At 41.3% G+C, this 7,898-nt stretch overlaps 1 long non-coding RNA gene across 1 annotated transcript in view; it reads right to left on the bottom strand.

Moving 5' to 3' along the window:
• Nucleotides 1-4,656, bottom strand: part of LOC115585419 (uncharacterized) — a 44,211-nt gene extending 39,555 nt beyond the window's left edge. The window contains exon 1 of the long non-coding RNA XR_003984704.1: nt 4,221-4,656. This is a non-coding gene — a long non-coding RNA (uncharacterized LOC115585419). The remainder of the gene's footprint in view (nt 1-4,220) is intronic.
• Between the last annotated feature and the right edge of the window lie 3,242 nt (nt 4,657-7,898).

Here is a 7,898-nt window from a genome sequence, read left to right on the forward strand (position 1 = left end):
AAAACCTTCCCAATGTGTTCGGCAAAACCATTGGAGTCCAGGATATCATATTCTCTCATTGTATCCTTCGGGTTTCTAACATTCTCCTCCAATTATGCTCACATACATACAGAACCTGTTTGCTTTGCCATTAACTCAAAAACTGATCTTGCCACCTAACAATGCATACATTTTGTTGCACATGAATTGTTTCAGATTTTGGCAATATGGTTTCTGGGTTACATGTCAGTCTTTAATAATGCACAGTAGCTTTTGATAGTAGCCACAGCTGCCCTGTGGAAGACTGACGGAAGTGTGGCTACCATTCAGCACCTACGCCACCACCTCAGCATACAGCAGTCATACACATTCACACAAGGTAAGGTGGGTTAAGTGTCTTGCCCATGAACACAACAACCATGGCACAGTTGGTAGGGGCGGGGATCGAACAGCCGACCCTCCGAACATAGGCCGACCCGCTCTACCACCTGCGCCACGGTCACCCCAAATTTAACAATTTGGTTATAAGGCTAAAAAATGTCTGACAAAGTGGATCTTTAAAGCCCAGATTTTACCAGACTCGTTACCATTGCGCTCCGTTGTAGACCATGCTTGTGTTTCACTGACTGCGCCAAGGCACATTTCAACAGCGTTCCAGAAGTGACTCTTCGCTCTGCTCCGCGGAGAATACATGCCGAGTCTATTTTTGATGGAAGTGAACCGCAGCTGCACCAATCTGCAGCAGATCGAGCCAGGCAGCAAGTCAGATTGTGGAAAGACAAAGTGTATCTAAGTGAAGCCCATTTTTAACAGGAAAATGAAGAGAAAAGTTAATTCCACGGGCAGTCAAACTGTAATTCTCACACTTTAGAAGATTTGTGACTGCATCTAGCATGCTTATGCAGCCGCAATATGTCAGACATGTAAACACAGCTAGGACAGCAGTCCAAACTGCGTCTCTGGTAGTTCCCGGGAACAACAGGTGTCTCTGCGACCACATCTTGCCATGGTGACTAACACACGAACTCCAAAGCTGAAAACATTACCAGCCTACGCTCTCTTTTTCCAGTTTTATCACAGAAGTGGGAAAAGATGGAGGTCAGAGGATAGACAATGTGTCAGTAGAAGTGAATGAATTGAGGTTATTTGAACCAGATTTACACTCATTTACACTGAGGTGTGGTTGGTTTTGTAAGAGATGGAGGGATGACACTGTGACACTTTCTGTGTGCGTCTCTGTGACTATCTGCCTACACCTAATGAATCTTCATTCATTATACACTCCTACACACGACGTCACTGACCACTTCCCTTCACATCTCCATACAAAGATGACAATAAGAACATGACATACTGTTTTGCGAGTGTCTGTGTGTGTATGTGTGCGTTTGTGTGTGTGCCCATGACTCCTCCTTGACACCTTTTCCATGATGAGTGACTATTGGCGTAGTAGCATACTTCACACCTACATACTTAGATTAAATGAATTCGTCCCTGCTTGACATTGTCACTTACTTTATTACAGCCTTGCTCAAGAACACATGAAAACCAGCACTCACCAGGAGCAGAAAAAGGAAACAGGATTTTTATCTGTAACAACATGGCACCAACGTGACGTAATCACCTAAAGAGCAAGAATACACCCACAGCTCGGTCTTATTAAACGCCACCTTTCTAGCTCAACGCTACATGGGAGTTCTGCTTCGTAAACCTGATTAATTGTGGATTCAGCCATTCACATGGCTGAAACACACCTCCCTCTCACACTGATACGGAAACTGTTGTTAGCAATAACACCTCCATACTGTTACACAGTGCGACAGTTACATCACCTCCACACTGGAAGTCAAATGATACAAAGTAGACACAGGCATGTATTCATGCACCAGCGATGAAGCACACATAGATGTTGTTGTACTCGATAAATCATTAGGTCTTTAAAATGTCAGAAAAGAGAAAAAAAAAAACATCATCTCCTCAGTTCACCAGAGCCCAAAGTAATGTCTTTACATAAGAGCTGCAGCTAATCACTACTTCCATTTAGTCTGATGATTATCAATTTCTGATTAATAATTTGGTCTATTTAATATCAGAAAATGGTGAGAATACGTATTACACTTACCCAGAGTTAGAGATAATGCCCTCCATTTGTGGAAATGGAAAGGGGAAAGCTAATTTTAAATTATACATAAATAAAAACATCAATACATTTAGTAATAAACAGAAATTTAAATTAGATGGAAAATTAAATGGGAAAATAAATGATTATTTGAATGAAGACAAAGTTAAATAAATACAAAGCAAAATATATGCAAAAATATATCCATTTATGTCACATTTTATAAAGTAATTAATGTCTACATTTATTTTCTTTCAATTTTATATTTGGTGCCAATGATAGCATATAAATTTATTTTTGAGCCATATACATATTTCTTTATTTCTGATGTTGAAGATCTATAGGCAGCAAATCTTCAGCAATTTAAGGACCTTTGTTCCATGCCATCCCCTATCATATGTTTCTGGCTACTGTCTTACACAAACAGTCTGTTAAAGGCAGAATACAGAAAGGGGCTCAGCATTTACAGCACAGTACAATATGTCTATTTATTTCATTATCAACATCGCCCTTTGATGGATCATTTTTGCTCTTAGCAGTCATTCCTCACACTGATTATTTGTGGTCCTGAATGTCATGTGAATCAAGAGTAAATCTGGAAGAGAGCAGTGGGTATAACAATTGCCTCCAGCAATGCCGGCAACAGTTCTTGACAAAGCTTGGTCTCTCATGTTGGATATTGGATATTGATTTCCTGATTATTATTCTGGCTGGAAGGATCAGGTGTAGTATATCAGCATGCCTAGTGATATATATCCTCTCCAAATAATCACATGGCCTTGCGTAACATGGATGTCGGGCAACTCTGTTCCTGTCACTCATGCTGTAGGTATCAAAATTACAATCCCACAAGTTGTTTTTTAATAAAAGCTTTAGCACTAAGTACCTTGTGTAAAGATGCCTTCCTGCTGTGATTAAATTAGAGAACAAAAAGACTTCGAGGCAATCAAATTTGAATAAGTGATTTGCGTACTACGATTCATGCTTTGGTCTTATGCAACACTTTAAGTTGGAAGCATGAAAACTGAGCAGAATCAATTACACAAATCAAATTAACATCTATTCAGTGCAGACATGCATCCAGTCAACCAATCAATCATAATGCATTTAATAATCCTTAGAACAAATGAAAGATCAGTTTCAATGCTGAAAAGCTGCTAAATTGTGCCACTCATTAGCTTGTTGAGTAGAACGTCGTTTTGAATATGAATGACGTGCTAATGCCCATTAAGTATCTATGTAACTTTACAGTACAATGTAAGTTCATAATACTTATAGTAAGATAGCAAAAGCTGATCCACTCGCAGTACACAGACACTGAACGTGAGGCAGCGAGACGACAACAGACTACATGATAGTACTTTATATTTCAAAGTGGAAACAAGCGTGTTTGGGAGAGCCTGAGGCTGAGGGAGACATTTGATCGTTGCTGTTTGTGTTTACAAGAGTTTCAGTTACAAGCACATACAATAAAACATCCCTCCTCCTCCCAGTATGGGAGCCGGGGGCAAATGCAAGTCACACGTGGGTTAAGGAACCACTTTGTTGCCTGTTTATTAAGTTGAAACCCTGTTAAAAACACCTCCTGTGAAGACTCGCACTCGGAACCTACCACGGAATCTATACATGTACTGTACAGTGAATGCCAGTCAAATGAAGTTTCGTTCAGTGGATGCCGACACGACAGGACTGTTATGTCATAGCTAATGCAATCAGCATTTCAAGTATCTCTTTCATTCAATAAACTGAACTGTACGGCACTGGAGCTGACAGACTAACTTAAACTCATCAGCACAATCTATGAAAGCCACGTGAAAACAGTCAGCCAACTGTCTTTTACAAGGCGGATAGAAACATAATGTAGTGTACAATAATCACATGGACATGAGAGCCAGGATGAGATAGCATAGGGGTCATGGACCATTTGGACACAAAGCCGGTCAGACAAGACACAATAAACAAAGAAACTCGATCTTGGGACAAGCAATGTGATCTGCCTCGCTATACGTTCTCTTTCAAGCTTGTTTTCCTCAATTCCCTGAAACAGATCATACGATAAAACTCATCAGTCCAACAACAACATAGTCAGTAAAATACTTTTTTTTTTTTTTTCTATCCAAACCTTAATGAGAGGGTATGCCAGAGACGGCTGGGGATCATTGGTGTTGAGTCAAGTCCAGAACGAAGCCGGTCAAACCTTCTCCCGTGTGTGGCAGGACCATAGCCCAGAGACAGTTTTGGAACACAGACTTGTGCGTAGACGCCGGGGCGCACTCTGGTGCACACACTCAGACACTCCCTCACACGCAGTCTCTGAGCGGGAGGATCCACGCGCAAGTCGGAAACAGCCCCGACAGCTGAGCTCTGGGAGATCCAAGAGGCGACAGATCGAGTCAGACGCGCTGCTGGTCTCTGCTTTCTCTCTCTCTCTCTCTCTCTCTCTCTCTCTCTCTCTCTCTCTCTCTCTCTCTCTCTCTCACTCTCTCTCTCTCTCTCTCTCACGCTCTGTATCAGCCTGCAGCCTCCACTCTCTTCCCCGAGTCCCCCTCTCTGTTGCTCTGCTCTCCCTCTCCACTTAAATCTCTTTCTTGTACACACATGCATTCTCCACACTGCATCTCTCTCTCTCTCGCTCTCTCCCTCTCCCTCTCCCTCACTCACACACACTCATGCATACACACCTCTGTCAGCCTTTTTTTTTAGTCTTCACACTGCATGCTTTCATTGTAGCTCCCCACATGAAGAATGTCTTTTAAAAGGGTTTGATATCTCGACCGGTCTTGTACACTTAAGTCCCCCTATTCTCACATTTTTACCTCAACCCCTGGACAAAGAAAAACTCTAGCTATACCTCAGTATTTCACCTCATGCACCCCTGATGTTAATGTTCAACACTCCGAGATAAATGGAGGCACTGAAGAGGGGAAAGAGTAAGACAGGAAGATACTGTTGAAGAGACAAAAGGATAATGACATGATACAAAATGGATATCTGGATGTGGAGAGTTCTGCAAGGGTGGGGTTGAGACCAGGGCACAGTTTAGCTTTGAAGTGCAAATGAAAGCAAAATGTCACGGTTAATCTTCGCCAGCGAGCGCAGTTTTTTGCCACCAGCAAAGGCACAAAGTGTGTGTGTGCGTGTGTGTGTGTGCCCTCACTCCCCCAGTCCATTCCAATGCAATCTCACAATGCACTTTAGCATCTACTGGGAGCATTATTCATAAAGAAAAATAGAAACAAAAGACTTCACACCAGTCTCCTCCTCTCTGTTGATGCCACAAAGGAAAATGCATGCAATTCATATATGCTGTATAATGACAATGGTAGTACTATTGCATTCATTCGTGAATATATTTCAATGTAAAAATGTGTCTTCGCCCAGCGCAGAGCAGTGTCAGTGGAATAAATGAGATGGAGATGGAAAAAATGTAGGGTGGGGGGCAAAGCAGCAGCCAATCAGCATTCACATAATTGCTAGCTATGATATTAAAAGTATGAAAAGCTATTCTGGAGAAGATATTTAGGTAGTACTTACTAATAAAGCGTCATATTTGTAAATGTCTAACAGGTTAAAACAAATCAACATTGTGACCAGCAATGTATGGAGGAGAATATGAAAGGGTTAATTTGCAGAAAAAAGATATCTTCAGTTTTGCTATACCTTTTTTTTTTATACTCAGTCACTCAAACAGTTACTGCATTTTTTGATACTACAGTACCTCTCACATCTTTTTAATTTTTTCCATGATTCATGTTTTTCATCGTGCAGTTATGAGAATATCAATCGATCAAACTGTTATTCGTTTCGAGGATGACGTTTATATGTTTCTGCAATTGACTGACGTCCTCGGGGGGGGGGGAATTTTGTTACAGTCACAAGTCATTTCATTCTACCTTTATCCGTCTGTCTGCACTGCCTTCCTCCAATCTCTTCTGAAGCCTGAATGCCAACCTGAATCAGCAGGAAACAGGGACAGCAGTCACAGAAACACACCTGGCGAACAGACCGACCGCCTGCCAGCTCCCATCTCATGTAAATGGACCCACAAGACAGCTAGAGGACCAACAAAATTTAATCATAGACAACATGCAAATGTATCTACTCAATTGATGCTTAACTGACATAAATATATGAAGGTCATGTTTAGAGACTAATGATGTTACATCTTGGAAATTGATTTTGATGGAAAGTCCCGTGTAAATATTTGGATTTTGGCCAGCTAATTTGTCTAACTGTGATGTCCTTATTAAAGTTTTGGAATCCTTAAATATGCTTATCTTACGGAAGCCCTAAACAGTCATGGGTCCAGCATGTTGTCTTCCCCTGATAACGAGTAAACATTTTATTTTCTTGATATCACAAGTTAATTATGTCATCGTTACAAGATAAAAGATGTTTTCCTGTGATAACAAGATCATTTTGTCGAGATCTTCAGATAATGAGCTTAGATCTTGACAAAAACTATCTTGTTATCTCAGGAAATCAACAGCAGTTATCTCGTGATAATCACATAATTAACTCGTGATTTCTGCAGAACAAATCAATTGATTTTGTTTCCATGGAAAAACCGGGGAAATCATTGATTTGACACATTGCCGTTGGGCCATCTGCCAGTTCTGGGTCTGAGTCATTATTTAGTTTTGCCAACGTGAGGATTAAATATCAGGCATTTCAAAATAACAGCTGTAGCCTCTTACATTTGGCACACGTACACTGCTATTTGCTGATACCAAGCCAATAACATGTTTTTTTCGGACTGGCCCCAAAACCCCTTGTACACATATACTGTTTAATATGTCTCTTCTATTTCTGAAACTGTGCGCACAGTGACAACCAGTGTAAGCAGAAGCAACGCACGTCTGTTTAAAATAAAAAGAGAAACAGGTTGTACAATTCTTCTCCAGTACACTGTGTTCATTCACCAAACTCCCAACCGGAGTCATGTATGACGAAATGTATAATTTTAAACAGGCGCAGTTTGATTTTCACTGAGGAATAGTTACTTCTCTGACTTAACACAGGTTCTGACATTATCGTGTGGCCTTTTTAGCGCAGTGAAGAGGAATCCAGCCTCGACAGATCAGCCTCCTCTCCCCCCTCCTCTGGCCATCTCTGCTGTGTCTTATGGCTCCGTGTGTTCACTTAAAAGACGGCAGTAACATTTACTTACAGCGGTCAGATTGTGGTAACCACTTTGCACACAGCATATGAGCACACACAGTACCAAATGCACGTGCAGACACACATGGGTTTTGAAAAGCGATACACTTGAAGGCAACTCTCAGGGCAAGACAATGACAAACGCCATTGTCGCTTTTATTTTAAATCAAGTCTTTGTCTCCAGTATGATTTTCACGTGTGGGAAGGGCACCATACATCTATCTTTTCTTTCATGACTGCTGATTCCCAGGCATCTTCCTCATCATCATGCATCATTGTGGTCATCATCATGCATCATCATCATGATTCTCCCTTAAACGCACATGCGTGAAGGGGAAGCACACATTTCACCGATCACATGTAAGAGAGCCTCAGATGATGAACTGCACTTCTATGCTTGTGTGCCTTTTCATAAAAAACACACATCTATCGGCAGAATGTGTCTAAAGGGAGGCACAGCTGGTTCAGTGGATCCAGTGTGCACATCGTGTGTGTGCAGATTCGGTGGACTTCAATAAAGTGTAGCTGTGTGTAGTTTTCACCAAATCCTCAGTTAATACCAGCATTTGGACTATATGTCTGTCGTCTATTGACCACATAAGTCCATCACGATGTAGCCTTTTCCAAGCTACCGTGAGTT

Source organism: Sparus aurata, chromosome 7 (genome assembly GCF_900880675.1).
Source record: "Sparus aurata chromosome 7, fSpaAur1.1, whole genome shotgun sequence".
In the NCBI taxonomy this organism is placed as follows: domain Eukaryota; kingdom Metazoa; phylum Chordata; class Actinopteri; order Spariformes; family Sparidae; genus Sparus; species Sparus aurata.